The following is a 17,152-nucleotide window of genomic DNA, read 5'->3' on the forward strand; positions in this document are numbered from 1 at the left end:
CATAGATGTTAGGCCGACGCTGCATGCAGATCCTCTGGGACTGATGGTGTTGTGCAGCAAAGATGGTGAAGCTCCCCACAGGTGGAGCTGGATCCCCAGGGAAGTGTAGATGTAGTGATGGGGGAAAGGCACAGGCAGTGTAGGTGCTGGTACCCAGATGTAGCGGTGCTGGAATAACTGTAGGACACCAGAGCATGCAGTACCAAAGCTTTGCTCACAGTCTGCAGGTTACACAGATGCCTGTCTCCGTGCTGTGTCCTCCGAGTCAGGACCTCAGCCAACCTCCGGGACCAAAATGGAAAGATCCCTTCCAACACTCCGCCAACATGTACCTTCCTGAACGTCTCCTTTCTAGCGCTTGTGGGGGAAGCACTCACAGGACCGTGGTTCACTGAAGCGCCTCCTGTCTAACAGATGTTCCTCAGACTTTACTTGTATGGCAGACAGCTGTAGCCTTTTCCTTCTGACTCCCACACGTCGATGCTGGGGCCTCCGAGCCTTAGTTGGGTACAGAGCATTTACAGCTGCTACTTCCCCCGGTTTCTGCTGCAGGAACGTCAGTGTCCCTACAAACTCGGAGACCGGAATCCGGACCATGCGCTCCAGCTAGGAGTGAGCCTTAACTCTGCTCTTCCTCCAGCTCCCCTTCTCACATCCACACACTTCCCCTTCCCTGCACGGAGTGCCCTAACTTACCTCCTCCCGACCACAGAGAGCAGCTCCTCAGCAGTCAGGTTCAGAGGTTTCCCTGCTAGCCTGGAGTGGGAAATGTGTTGTGTGTTGGTTTCACTGCTAGAGAGATCCTTCGTTGCTCCCAAGCTTGACAACACACTCCCTAGGAGGAAGGTAATGCCACAGTGTCGACCGTACTCTTGGGGACGCCACAAGTGCACTGAGGCCCAGCCACTGCTGGATGATGCTGCTGGTACCTTGACCCAGACCACTACATTCCTCTCGCACTCTACACTGCCAGAATCTGACCCAGAGGAAACTCAGGTTCCCCTTCCCACATACTATACCACCTTACACGGTGACAAAGAGGAAGGTGCAGATGAAAGTGCAGGTTCCTTGAGCAGGTGGGGGGGCATACTCATGGGCGATGGCACTGGCACAGGGCACCGCATAGTACGCAAAAGTGTCTCTGCCGGTGGGAGGGCCTAAATAGCCAAGTGCAGTGAGATGGAAGACGGGGACGACAAGGAGTTCAGAGTAGTGCAGGGATTCCCTAGCAAGGAGACTTATGTAATTGTTTTCAATGTTGGGACAGCAATTTTTGGGGAGCACTATACTCTGGTGAATGATATATGGGGCCCACCATACACTGGAGCATTCCAAAAGTGGACATCAGACACTGGAGCAGCATTTACAGGGCCCATTATACACTAGAGCAGTAGAAATGGGGCCCATTAAATATGGAGCATTATTTGGGCCCATAAGACAATGGAGCGTCATCCATTGGGACCAACATATACTATAGCATTATGTGGAGCTCATCATATACGGTTTGAAACATTATATGGGATCAATGATTCCATATGGAGAAATATATGGGCCTCATTACACTGTATAGCGCACTAAGCGCTGGCCATAATACTGTATGGAGTTATATACTGTCCGTTTTTGGAGGTATTGGAGAATTTAAAATGGATATCAGTCATGAGATGTAAGAAGTGAAGTATTTTTCATTGTACTATACTGCTATTTCTCTGCCGTATCAGAGGATCATGAGTTGTGGTATGTGTTAAAGGGGCGCTCTTTGGCCCTGGGCCCACAAAAACCTGGAGCCAGCCCTACCCCCCCACAACTGTAGCCAAATAACCCCCATTTTTCAGTGCGTAACTAGTATTATGAAGTAAATTAAGGTTGACAAGCTTAAGTAATAAGAATTGATGCTTTTGGCTTTCAAATAGCCACTGTAGGTGTGTTTCCTGTCCTCCTCTCACTGCCGACTTTAATTCCCCTTTGACTTACATTGGGTTTCGTGTTTCGGTCGGACCCCCGACTTTTCCCTATAGTCGGCCGATTTTGCTCAACCCGACTTTTGGAAAAGTCGGGTTTCATGAAACGAAACTCGACCCTAAAAAAACAAAAGTCACTCAACTCTAACAGACTCACTATGTATTACACCGGAAAGATGTATATCTTTGTACCGTGTTAGCCAGTAGATAGAAAAATATTCAGGATTGAGAGTCCTCAGTGGTTGATACCTTTTAATGGCTAACTGAAAAGATGGTAATACATTGCAAGCTTTCGAGACTGCTCAGGTCTCTTCATCAGGCTAGACTAATACAAAATCTGAAGTCACATATTTATGCACAATACAGCCTAGAAAAAATGCAATAGATAAGACAAGTGACGTGAAGCAGAACTATCAATATGGGAGAGGGAGAAACATAAATATAAACATTGGACCAGTTTATAGATAAGGAGTCTGGATGTTTTATGGTCCTCTGATTGGGGTCTAGTTCTGTGTTGCCCCGCAAGGTTTTAAAAGGAAATTCCTTAATTGATGTAAAAAGACATAAATCCATGCGACACATTCATTCCAGCACTGAGAGTGTCAAAGTTCGTCATAAATTTGTACTCCCAAACTCTCTCTCTCTCTGAGATGTGAAGTTACCTTTCAATACCAGTAATTTCATATCCATGCTGCTGTGATCAGGGATACAGAAATGTTTTGCCACAGGTAGATCCATTCTTTTTTCTCTTATAGTGTGACGATGAGCATTCATCCTTGTTCTAAGCTTTTGCCCTGTCTCCCCCACATACAGACCCCCAGTTGGACATTTAGTACAAATAATTAAGTACACCACATTAGATGTAATGCAGGTGAAAGTACCTGGGATCTTGTAGTCCTGATGTGAGTTGGGGATCTTTATCTTGTCCGTGGTCATTATAAATGGACAGGTTTTACATTTTTTCTGGTTGCAAGGAAAGGTTCCTGCAGCTGTTGGAGAGGACAGGGAACTTCTGACAATGATGCTTCTTAAATTTGGGGGCTGCCTAAAACACAGTAGTGGGGGGTCTGGAAAAATGGATTTTAATCGGGCATCTTTTTGTAGTAAAGGTTGTAATTTCCGTGCAGCTCCCCTTAGCACCTCCAGATTTGGGTTGTAGGTGACTACTAGAGGCACTCGGTTATTTTCTTCTTTAGCTTTGTAATGTAGCAGGTGATTCCTTGACAATCTGGTGGCTCTTGTAATTTGGTTTTCAATTGTTCTTGGATGGTAACCCTGATTCAAAAAGGTCTTTTTGAGGCGACCAAGGTGTTTGTCTCTATCCATGGGGTTGGAACATATACGATTGTATCTGATGGCTTGGCTATAGATAATAGAGTTCTTTATGTGTTTTGGATGGAAACTGTCCCATTTAAGGTATGTTGGACTGTCGATTGGCTTCTGATACAGGGATGTCTCTATTTCATTGTTTTTTAGCCTAATGATGGTGTCCAAAAAATTAATCTCGGTACTGGAGTAGTTGAGTGTTAAATTGATGGTGGGATGAAATTGATTAAACTGTTCGTGGAACGTCTTTAGCTGTTGCTCAGACTCCGTCCAGATGATTAAAATATCATCAATGAAGCGGTAGTAGCCCAGGGGCCTGATGGGGCATGAGGACAAAAAATCGCTTTCAAGCTTGGCCATGAAAAGGTTTGCATACTGTGGAGCCATTTTACTTCCCATAGCTGTGCCAGTCTCCTGTAGATAGATCCTGTTGTCAAATTCAAAGTAATTGTGGGTGAGGATGAATTTTATAAGTTTCACCACAGCATCAGCATCAGTCCCTGTGTTTTCCATGAAGAATTTGCAGGCATGTAAACCATCTTGGTGTGGGATATTAGAGTACAAAGATTCCACATCCATGGTGGCCAGGATGGTTCCTTCTGGTAGAGGACCTATTGCTGCTAGTTTATTCAATAGGTCAGTTGTGTCCTGAATGTAGCTGGATGTATCCTTCACCAGTGGTTTAAGAATACCCTCTACCCATCCAGATACCTGCTCAGTGAGGGTGCCCACACATGAAATAATTGGTCTTCCTGGATTTCCAGATTTGTGGATTTTGGGAAGCATGTAGAATGTCCCTATTCTTGGAGTCTCTGGTATCAGGTCATCGCCAGCTCTTATGGACTGGTCAGGCAGACAAGAAACCAACTTGTTTAGTTCCTTGTAATAGTCCTGTGTAGGATCCGACTCCAATTTTCTATAGTAGCATGTGTCCATAAGTTGCCTGTTTGCTTCCTTCATGTAGTCTGATGTATTCATCATGACTATTGCACCAAGAATTTCCTTTTAAAACCTTGCGGGGCAACACAGAACTAGACCCCAATCAGAGGACCATAAAACATCCAGACTCCTTATCTATAAACTGGTCCAATGTTTATATTTATGTTTCTCCCTCTCCCATATTGATAGTTCTGCTTCACGTCACTTGTCTTATCTATTGCATTTTTTCTAGGCTGTATTGTGCATAAATATGTGACTTCAGATTTTGTATTAGTCTAGCCTGATGAAGAGACCTGAGTAGTCTCGAAAGCTTGCAATGTATTACCATCTTTTCAGTTAGCCATTAAAAGGTATCAACCACTGAGGACTCTCAATCCTGAATATTTTTCTATCTACTGGCTAACACGGTACAAAGATATACATCTTTCCTGTATCAAAATGGAGGATACCAGAATGTACCGCATCTTTATGGAACTAAAACCACTTCTGAAGAAACGTGCACAAATGGACAGCGACATTTTTTTCTTATCTAAATGCAAAAAGGAGAATCTAATTCCCAAAGGACTCTGGATTACAAACCCAATTCTTCATACCTACAATACCCATTATGCACAAAACCTTTGTCACAGGACTTCTGAGAGACTAAGGAACCACCTTTTACATGTCTGCTACAGCATAAGGAGTAAAGTCCAGGGGCAATTTGAAACTCTGAGGAAAACACTTACAGAAAGCACAGAGCAAAAATTACAACAATACTACAACAAACTACGGACCTTTCTGGTTCATAACAAGGAAAAGAAACTACACAGACTGCGTCTCAATTCAGGACTCTATACAAACAGATACAAAGCAAATCCAAAACCTGACAACTTGGACAACCACTCCATTCCAGACACAAAAGCATCTAACTGTGTCATCAATCTCTCAGATTATAAACCCAACAAAGTGGAACTGGCCGTGCTTTCTAGAGGACTCTCATTTTGTCCCACTAAGGCCCTAGATAAAACTGAACTCTGCAGTGATATGGAACAGTATTTCAGGAGACTGCGCCTGAGGGAATATTTCAATGATACAGAAGATTCAGAAAACACTCAGACCGAAGGAAAAGGGATCGTAACAACTAGGAAAAGGTCAGACTGGACACCTCCACCTGGACGCAACCCTCATTTGGATAAATATATAGACTCCTTCAGACATTTGATAAAATCCACAATCATAGACACTAACAGGAGACAAGCATCCAACATCAGTGCCCAGGAGAGAAAGGCCATACAGTCTTTAAAAACCAACAAAGAAATCATCATTAAACCTGCTGACAAGGGAGGTGCAATAGTCATGATGAATACATCAGACTACATGAAGGAAGCAAACAGGCAACTTATGGACACATGCTACTATAGAAAATTGGAGTCGGATCCTACACAGGACTATTACAAGGAACTAAACAAGTTGGTTTCTTGTCTGCCTGACCAGTCCATAAGAGCTGGCGATGACCTGATACCAGAGACTCCAAGAATAGGGACATTCTACATGCTTCCCAAAATCCACAAATCTGGAAATCCAGGAAGACCAATTATTTCATGTGTGGGCACCCTCACTGAGCAGGTATCTGGATGGGTAGAGGGTATTCTTAAACCACTGGTGAAGGATACATCCAGCTACATTCAGGACACAACTGACCTATTGAATAAACTAGCAGCAATAGGTCCTCTACCAGAAGGAACCATCCTGGCCACCATGGATGTGGAATCTTTGTACTCTAATATCCCACACCAAGATGGTTTACATGCCTGCAAATTCTTCATGGAAAACACAGGGACTGATGCTGATGCTGTGGTGAAACTTATAAAATTCATCCTCACCCACAATTACTTTGAATTTGACAACAGGATCTATCTACAGGAGACTGGCACAGCTATGGGAAGTAAAATGGCTCCACAGTATGCAAACCTTTTCATGGCCAAGCTTGAAAGCGATTTTTTGTCCTCATGCCCCATCAGGCCCCTGGCCTACTAACGCTTCATTGATGATATTTTAATCATCTGGACGGAGTCTGAGCAACAGCTAAAGACGTTCCACGAACAGTTTAATCAATTTCATCCCACCATCAATTTAACACTCAACTACTCCAGTACCGAGATTAATTTTTTGGACACCATCATTAGGCTAAAAAACAATGAAATAGAGACATCCCTGTATCAGAAGCCAATCGACAGTCCAACATACCTTAAATGGGACAGTTTCCATCCAAAACACATAAAGAACTCTATTATCTATAGCCAAGCCATCAGATACAATCGTATATGTTCCAACCCCATGGATAGAGACAAACACCTTGGTCGCCTCAAAAAGACCTTTTTGAATCAGGGTTACCATCCAAGAACAATTGAAAACCAAATTACAAGAGCCACCAGATTGTCAAGGAATCACCTGCTACATTACAAAGCTAAAGAAGAAAATAACCGAGTGCCTCTAGTAGTCACCTACAACCCAAATCTGGAGGTGCTAAGGGGAGCTGCACGGAAATTACAACCTTTACTACAAAAAGATGCCCGATTAAAATCCATTTTTCCAGACCCCCCACTACTGTGTTTTAGGCAGCCCCCAAATTTAAGAAGCATCATTGTCAGAAGTTCCCTGTCCTCTCCAACAGCTGCAGGAACCTTTCCTTGCAACCAGAAAAAATGTAAAACCTGTCCATTTATAATGACCACGGACAAGATAAAGATCCCCAACTCACATCAGGACTACAAGATCCCAGGTACTTTCACCTGCATTACATCTAATGTGGTGTACTTAATTATTTGTACTAAATGTCCAACTGGGGGTCTGTATGTGGGGGAGACAGGGCAAAAGCTTAGAACAAGGATGAATGCTCATCGTCACACTATAAGAGAAAAAAGAATGGATCTACCTGTGGCAAAACATTTCTGTATCCCTGATCACAGCAGCATGGATATGAAATTACTGGTATTGAAAGGTAACTTCACATCTCAGAGAGAGAGACGAGTTTGGGAGTACAAATTTATGACGAACTTTGACACTCTCAGTGCTGGAATGAATGTGTCGCATGGATTTATGTCTTTTTACATCAATTAAGGAATTTCCTTTTAAAACCTTGCGGGGCAACACAGAACTAGACCCCAATCAGAGGACCATAAAACATCCAGACTCCTTATCTATAAACTGGTCCAATGTTTATATTTATGTTTCTCCCTCTCCCATATTGATAGTTCTGCTTCACGTCACTTGTCTTATCTATTGCATTTTTTCTAGGCTGTATTGTGCATAAATATGTGACTTCAGATTTTGTATTAGTCTAGCCTGATGAAGAGACCTGAGTAGTCTCGAAAGCTTGCAATGTATTACCATCTTTTCAGTTAGCCATTAAAAGGTATCAACCACTGAGGACTCTCAATCCTGAATATTTATGTATTACACCAGAATTTAAAAAGTAGAAAAAGGGAAAGGTAGTCGAAGCGTACAACAGAATACCGTGTTATGGTACTTTTAAATCTTCATATATATTTCAATCTCAGTAAGCCAGCCCAGACTCTCCGCTACTGGAAAGTACATGGATAAAAGTACAGACGGAAAGTCAAGTGCAGAAATTTGGGAATTACTCATCATGGGAAAACCTCCCGGTAGATGTTGCAGAGGTGATGCAGACCCTCAATTACTGTGTCTGTGGAGACAGCAAAAAAGGTTCTTTGTGAAGAAAGGATTGCTTTAACGCATTAGCGTGGATCACATCACCGTTACTCGTCTCCATCAAACTGTGATCACAGGGAGAGATGTAGACATGATCCTCACTGCCTATCATGATGTGTCTGGTCACTTTGGAGTGCAAATGACAGAAGCCACAGGTTGTAGGCGATTCTATTGGATTGGCATGAGAGGAGACATTGAAAAATGGTGGCAGGAATGTCACACGTCTGTGACTATCACAACTGTGAAAGGTGATCATAAAGCACCACTGCATCCACTTGTAAGTTGACGTCCATAACAAATGTTAGCCATTGATCATCTGAAGGTAGAGGCCAGCAGGACAGGCCATAGCTACATCTTAACCATCCTCGATCAATGTCCCAAATTTCTAGTGGCCATCCCTGTGAAGGATTTAACTGCCCAGACTACATAGCGGTGGAGCATGGAGAGGTAAGTATTGCAACTTGCAAGTGCTGTGGCCATGACCAAGCAGGGGGGACACTCATGGTCGTCGGTACTTTCACAGGGCCCCTCATAGTACACTGGTGTGTCTGACGGCGAGTGGGCCCCCCCACCGTCAGAGACACTGTATTGTACTATGAGGGGCCCTGTGCCAGTGCCGTCGGCCATCAGTGGGCCCATCCACCTCTTCAGAGCAACGGCACTTGCCCGGGTGCGCCAGGTGTTGACCCCAGCCCTTGGGGGGGGTAGCCCTCTTAGGGAGGCTTAAAAAATGGCATATGTTGATGTGTTGGCTGGACATTCAGCTGCTGCAAAGGGCAGAATTGGGCAAGTCAGAGGAAGAGCAGGAAAAAAACGAGGCACTTTTCTGGCAACCTATGTGTCATCAGGGGAAGGTGGGACAAAATCCTTTAAAACCCATGCATGGTTCATTTTAATGAAGGTTAGATCATCAACATTTTGGGTCAACAGACGGATCCTTTTTTATGTCAGGATTGATTCAGCAGCACTGAAGACTCTTTCAGATAACACACTAGCAGCAGGGCAAGCGAGCTCCTGTAAGGCATATTGTGAAAATTCAGGCCAGGTGTCCAGTTTAGAGGCCCAATAGTCAAAGAGGAATGACCTGTGAGGGAGAACATCGATATGGGAGTAGTTTGTAACCATAGTTGACAACTGCTGCCTCCTGTCTCTTTTAATCGATGCATTATTAGCAGTCGTGTGAGTGGTACTTGAGAAATCATTCCACAACATGGTCATTCAACCCCTTTCTTCAACGTCACTTCGGCTGTGTGCACCACGAACACCTCTTCCATTGTGCCCACTACAGCTCGTGGGAGAACCAGCACCGCTGCTGTGTGCTTGGTAAGCCTCAAACAAACAGTTTACCAGAGTTGCTTGTTTGTTAGCCAATATTATCTCTAGGTTCTTCTGTGGCATGATGTTGTGTAATTTGCCTTTGTAGCATGGATCGAGGATGCTGGCCAGCCAGTAGTCATCATCCCTCATCATTTTGGCAATGCGGGGGTCCTTTTTTAGGATCCACAAGGCATAATCGCACATGTGGGCCAATATTCCCGGTGTCAATGATGCACTGCGAGTGCTGGGTGGAAAAGCACTTTCTGGCAAATCCACATCCATCCAGTCACGCACAAACACTGTACCTGACCTTGGCACGCCCACATGTTCTCTTGCCCCCTGAGAAGCATCCTCCTGCCCAAAATAATCATCTCCTTCATCCTCCTCCTCCTCTTCCTCTTCTTCCTCCACCTCGTCCAGGACAGTTCCCTGACCAGACAATGGCTGACTGTCATCAAGGCTTCCCTCCTCCTCCTCCTTTGCAGATGCCTGATCCTTAATGTGCATCAAAGTTTGCATGAGCAGACGCATAAGTGGGAAGCTCATGCTTATGATGGAGTTGTCTGCGCTTACCAGCTGTGTGCATTCCTCAAAACACTGAAGGACTTTACAGAGGTCTTTCAGCTTTGACCACTGCACACCTGACAATTCCATGTCTTCCCTCAAACTGCCTGCCCGTGTATCCTCCCACAAATGCATTACAGCCTGCCTCTGCAGCTTCTGCAAATGAGTCGAGGGGACATTTGAGCGACGGATGTGCGAGCACAGTCTTCGCACCTTATGTAGCAGGATGTTAACACCGGATAATTATTAAGGAAGCACTGCACCACCAGGCTCAAAGTGTGAGCCAGGCAAGGTATGTGTGTGAGTTTTGCATGGGCTATGGCTGCCACAAAATTACGGCCGTTATCACTGACTACCTTGCCTTCCACAAGATGTAGACTGCTCAGCCATGACTCAGTTTGTCGCTGCAAGTAGTCGGTCAGTACCTTTGCGGTGTGTCTGCTGTCGCCAAAAGACATCATCTTTAACACAGCCTGCTACCGCTTACCACTAGCTGTTCGATAGTGGGACACCTCGTGTGCAACACTGCCAGCTGCGGATGGAGTGCTCGTGCGACTGCGCTCTGTGGATGAGCTTTCGCTGATGTAGGAGGAGGGTCAAAAGTCTAGAGCCAACTGTTTCCTATACCGTGGGCTAGGCAGCACTGTTTCACCGCCGCTGTCCCCTGTGGAGCCTGCATCCACCACATTAATCCAGTGCGCAGTGATGGACGCGTAACGGCCCTGGCCATGCCTACTGGTCCATGCATCTGTTGTGAGGTGCACCTTTCCACTCACTGACTGTTTTAGTGCAAGGAAAATGCGGTCTTTCACATGCCGGTGGAGGGCAGGGATGGCTTTTTGAGAAAAGAAGTGGCGACTGGGTAGGTCACAGCGTGGGACAGCGTAGGCCTTGAGCTCGCAGAAAGCTTCGCTTTCAACCAAACGGTAGGGCATCATCTCTAATGAGATTAGTTTGGCAATGTAGGCATTCAAACACAGTGTACACAGATGAGAGGATGAGTACTTTCTTGTCCTACTCAGAGTGTCTTGGTAGGGTGAGCTGGACTGGAGAGCTGCATATTGGGGAAGTAGCGGTGGACCGGACGGAGTGAGAGGGGGTTGGTGATGGTATTGGTGGTGATGGCCTAGATTCAGTGTTGTGTTGCAAAACCATTGTGATTCCCTGAGTGCTTTGGCCTTGTGACGACACCTCCACATTTAATGCTGGTGGTGTGCTTAACGGTGGCGGTGGTCTTACAGTGGGGGAAGCGATGGAGCGTTGCTGGCTACCTTCAGTCGGAGCAGGTACACATGTGGTACCTGAGGTTTTGTAGTCCGTCCATGATTGCAAGTGCATGTTGATTAAATGTCTAAGCATGCAACTGGTATTCAAATTTCTGAGTTGTTTACCTCGGCTAAAGGTCCTTCCGCACTTCTTACTGGTAACCTTTGCCTCATCAGTAGGATTTTGGACAAAGAAGTGCCACACTGCACTCTTCCTACTATGGTATACATCTTCTGGCCTTGCACGCTGTGCTAAGCTGACCGTCTGGCCAAGCTGTCCTGCAACTCTTTTAATTTTTGGTCCACCTTTTTGGACAGCTACAGGCATGCAAGATAATCGCTGCTGCAATGTCAGTGCCTGCTGCGGATCCTTCTCCTTATCTGAACTATTGCCAGCGCCAACCTCCTTCCCTAATGGATGCCAATCCGGGTCAAGAACTGGGTCATCCATCACCTCCTCTTCAAAGTCATCTGCACCTTCCTCTTTACCTTCCTCTGTGTCACTGTGTAAGGTGGTATAGTATGCGGGAAGGGGGACCTGAGTTTCATCAGGGTCAGATTCTGGCTCAATAGACTGCGAGGGCAATGTAGTGCTCTGGGTCAATGTACCATCAGAATCATCTAGCAGTGGCTGTGGATCAGTGCAATCCATGTCTGATTCATCTTGGACTGGGGAATTCATGATTTGACTGGATAACCCAGGCATGGTATGTGAAAAGAGCTCCATAGAATAATCTTAAGTGTGGGCTGCCGCAGCCTTAAATTTTGGTGGAGGTGAAGGACACAAGTAAAGGTGTTTTTCCTGACCAGAATGCTGCACTGATGACTCTGTGCTTGCAGGTTTTGAATGTTCAGAAAAGGAGGCAATAAAGCTGGTGGCTGTTTCGGCAATAAGCACCAAAACCTGTTCCTGATGCTCTGGTTTAAAAGCAATTTTCCTACTCCAAGAAAAGGCGACCTTACAGGCCTTCTTGGGCCAGACGATGACACAGGCTCAACACCTCCTGCCTTAGCTGCTATTGTGCTTTTCCAGAACCAGCCGATGCACCACCACCATCAGTACCAGCTGCGCCCCCCTGCCCACGTCCGTGGCCTCTTACAACATACTTCCTCATGTTTAGGAAAAGGTATCAAAAATACCAGCAGTGAGATGGTACTGTATGAGGAGCGTCCACCTGTGTAAGGTGTATCAAAAAAATTAAATCTACGTATATATTTTGTTAGCCACAGACGCTCTCACAGTATGTATTTGACCGTAATCCAACAAGCAGATATACGAAACTGTATCAGAAGTGTACAGCTGTATACGTCTTTTGTGTAACTAACAATCTCCGTATATGTATTTACGGAGTGTCACACACACACACTGACTCTGTATAGATGTGATTGTAATGCGAACGGCAGATATACAATACTGTTTGAAAATCGGACAGCTCTATACGGTGTCTGTATGGAAAATTGTCAATCTTCGTCTATTTGTTTACTGACTGACACATGCTGTCTCTGTCTTGTTTTGACCGTTATCAAACAGCAGATATACGAAACTTTGAAAAGCGGACAGCTGTCTAAGGTGTATGTCTGGAAAAAAGGAAAATCTACTCGGCTTGTTTTTCCAGAGTCACACACAGATAGCTTCAATTTGTCCGTGATACAAGGTGGTACACGGTAGTGTGTGAGGAGCGTACACCGCTATACGGTGTCTGTATGGAAAATTGTCAATCTCCGTCTATTTGTATACGGACTGACACACGCTGTCTCTGTCTAGTTTTGACCGTGATCAAACAGCAGATAAACAAAACTGTTTGAAAAGTGACAGCTGTCTAAGGTGTAGGTCTGGAGAAATGGAAAATCTACTTGGCTTGTTTTTCCAGAGTCACACACAGATATCTTCTATTTGTCCATGATACAAGGTGGTACACGTTAGTGTGTGAGGAGCGTACACCGCTATACTGTGTCTGTATGGAAAATTGTCAATCTCCATCTATTTTTATACGGACTGACACACGCTGTCTCTGTATAGTTTTGACCATGATCAAACAGCAGATATACGAAACTGCTTGAAAAATGGACAGCTCTATAAGGTGTAGGTCTGGAAAAATGGAAAATCTCCTCGGCTTGTTTTTCCAGAGTCACACCCTGATAGCTTCTGTTTGTCCGTGATACCAGCCAGTACACGGTAGTGTGTGAGGAGCATACACCGCTATACGGTGTCTGTAAAAAAATGAACGCTCAGTAACTCACCAGAACAAAATAATAAAAGTTGGAGTGCTTTGAAAAAAGCAGTTTGAACAGCAGTGTGCACACAGCAATGCAGCTAGCAGGTAGCCTTAAAAGACAGCCTAATCACCACCAGCGCTGCTGCACACAACAAAAATCCTCCCCTGTCACTGCACACCGACTGTACAGTGAAAAGCGCTAGCAGCAGAAGCAATTTTTTTTTCTTCTTCCCTGCCTAATGCTCTCCCTATTCAGAATCAGCAGCAGCAGCAGCGCCTCTCCCTATTGTAAGATCGTTAGAAGTAAGACGGCGGTCAGCGTGCACGCCCTTTTATACCAACTGTGACGCCACACAAAGCCAGCCAATCACTTCAATGCCCTTCTCCAAGATGGCGGTGGCCGCTGCCCATGTCAACGCGTTGCCCACAGTGTGCGTCCTACATCATTGGCTGAAAAAAGGCGCTGGAAGCATTATTTGAAATGAGACTTTGGCGCTCGGGTCGCCGACCTCACGCTATGGTCGGGTTTCATTTCATGAAACCCAACTTTGGCGAAAGTCGGTGATTTTTGAATTTGAACCACCCGTTTCGCTCAACTCTAGTTATAAGTTAATAAATTTAATAAAAAATTGACAATAATGAAATGAGATTTAGTGCAATATGCTGTTCTCCATTTTGCATGGTCCTGTTATTTATCCATTTGCTTTGTAGGTTTTGGTAGTGCTGTCAAAAAATCTCAGCTGGCGGGATGTGAGCAAAGTTGTTTTTTTTTTTATTGAAATGTCAATTACAGTGGGGCAAAAAAGTATTTAGTCAGTCAGCAATAGTGCAAGTTCCACCACTTAAAAAGATGAGAGGCGTCTGTAATTTACATCATAGGTAGACCTCAACTATGGGAGACAAACTGAGAAAAAAAAATCCAGAAAATCACATTGTCTGTTTTTTTTTCATTTTATTTGCATATTATGGTGGAAAATAAGTATTTGGTCAGAAACAAGCAATCAAGATTTCTGGCTCTCACAGACCTGTAACTTCTTCTTTAAGAGTCTCCTCTTTCCTCCACTCATTACCTGTAGTAATGGCACCTGTTTAAACTTGTTATCAGTATAAAAAGACACCTGTGCACACCCTCAAACAGTCTGACTCCAAACTCCACTATGGTGAAGACCAAAGAGCTGTCAAAGGACACCAGAAACAAAATTGTAGCCCTGCACCAGGCTGGGAAGACTGAATCTGCAATAGCCAACCAGCTTGGAGTGAAGAAATCAACTGTGGGAGCAATAATTAGAAAATGGAAGACATACAAGACCACTGATAATCTCCCTCGATCTGGTGCTCCCCGCAAAATCCCACCCCTTTGGGGTCAGAATGATCACAAGAACGGTGAGCAAAAATCCCAGAACCACGCGGGGGGACCTAGTGAATGAACTGCAGAGAGCTGGGACCAATGTAACAAGGCCTACCATAAGTAACACACTACGCCACCATGGACTCAGATCCTGCAGTGCCAGACGTGTCCCACTGCTTAAGCCTGTACATGTCCGGGCCCGTCTGAAGTTTGCTAGAGAGCATTTGGATGATCCAGAGGAGTTTTGGGAGAATGTCCTATGGTCTGATGAAACCAAACTGGAACTGTTTGGTAGAAACACAACTTGTCGTGTTTGGAGGAAAAAGAATACTGAGTTGCATCCATCAAACACCATACCTACTGTAAAGCATGGTGGTGGAAACATCATGCTTTGGGGCTGTTTCTCTGCAAAGGGGCCAGGACGACTGATCCGGGTACATGAAAGAATGAATGGGGCCATGTATCGTGAGATTTTGAGTGCAAACCTCCTTCCATCAGCAAGGGCATTGATGATGAAACGTGGCTGGGTCTTTCAACATGACAATGATCCAAAGCACACCGCCAGGGCAACGAAGGAGTGGCTTCGTAAGAAGCATTTCAAGGTCCTGGAGTGGCCTAGCCAGTCTCCAGATCTCAACCCTATAGAAAACCTTTGGAGGGAGTTGAAAGTCTGTGTTGCCAAGCGAAAAGCCAAAAACAACACTGCTCTAGAGGAGATCTGCATGGAGGAATGGGCCAACATACCAACAACAGTGTGTGGCAACCTTGTGAAGACTTACAGAAAACGTTTGACCTCTGTCATTGCCAACAAAGGATATATCACAAAGTATTGAGATGAAATTTTGTTTCTGACCAAATACTTATTTTCCACCATAATATGCAAATAAAATGAAAAAAAAACAGACAATGTGATTTTCTGGATTTTTTTTTCTCAGTTTGTCTCCCATAGTTGAGGTCTACCTATGATGTAAATTACAGACGCCTCTCATCTTTTTAAGTGGTGGAACTTGCACTATTGCTGACTGACTAAATACTTTTTTGCCCCACTGTATATCCACAGTTTAGAGGGGGATGATGGTGCCAGACTAAGGATTTAGTTAGGACGACGATGTCAGGGTATAAGGCCATAGACAAAAGACTCACAGTAAACGATCCCTGAATATCGGGCACAAACATGACCACACTCTATGGAGAGTCATTGAAAAAAAATGAGGAAACACGGACTAAAAACATTTTAACTGATCAATATCATAAAACATAAATGTAAAAATCTGATGTATTTTATATAATAATAGTAAATAATACAAGCTAATACTATAAATTAATAATACTAACTAATTCTGCTCGAACATTTACAACTCGGAAGGAAAATGTTGGACACAACTGGTAATAAGTGTTTGTAGTATAAGGTCCGGCCACCGGCCAGTATCTGTATGTGGACAGAATGTTATCAGTTAACAAAACACATAGATAAGTTTGATAAATGAGAAAAAAATGTACGTAAACCTAGAAGTTTATTTACTTTAATAAAGAACGAGTGATTGGGCGCCCTTTGGGTGCGCGCTGGGATTACGACCCACGCAATGGGGTGTAACCACGCAACAGACTGACCTCGCAATGGGGTGTAACCACGCAACAGACTGACCTCGCAATGGGGTGTAACCACGCAACAGACTGACCTCGCAATGGGGTGTAACCACGCACCAGACTGGCGTATGTGCAGACTAACAGAAAACATAAATACCTGGTGTACCTCTACTGCCACTCCTACCTTGTGTAGGAAAAAGCTCTGTCGTTAATACTGTTCGGGGAGAGCTATGCGATAGCGCTATCCATGAGGAAAGTGCACGGGTAGAGCTATCCCATAGCTCTATTCCTAAAGGAAATGAACGGGTAGAGCTATCCGATAGCGCTATCCCTCAATGTTCCTGAGCGTAAGCTGTTTCACATGGTTGAGCGCACTTGGGATCTGCCCCCAAGGCCCTGCCCATGCCCAATGTTTGGTCCGTAGACCGCGGCTAGGAGTTAGTCCCGCTTTTGTGTCCAGCAGTGATGGTGGATCTGCTGGGCTTCAGGGCGCTGGATGCTTAGGTTTGCTGTCTTTCAGATGGTTCTAGGGCAACAGTGACAACAAGCAAATACTCGAGCAGCCCTGGATAATCCGCGCCGGCAGGATGATAAGATCCGGCGGAAGATGGAACCTATGAGAAGAGAAGTAAATATAAAGTAAGTGATGGGACTCCATATGACATGATACTACTGTGCGGTCACTGCGGCCGGACGGCAGAGGAATCTCATCACACAGAGGTCAGGGATCATCGTCAGCCATCATACATGTGATAATCCCATCACTGACAGATGTCATCTGCTCCACATGAATGATTCTCACTGACATCACACAACATGGAGCTGGTTCTCACACTTACCTCGTTTCTTTTTCCCCTTTTTTCCATTTTCTGTTTTTTCTCCTTCTTTACATGAGATGGACATATCCGAGAGTGGGGACGA

This window comes from Dendrobates tinctorius, unplaced genomic scaffold, assembly GCF_039654945.1.
Source record: "Dendrobates tinctorius isolate UK_male_01 unplaced genomic scaffold, ASM3965494v1 ptg000332l, whole genome shotgun sequence".
In the NCBI taxonomy this organism is placed as follows: domain Eukaryota; kingdom Metazoa; phylum Chordata; class Amphibia; order Anura; family Dendrobatidae; genus Dendrobates; species Dendrobates tinctorius.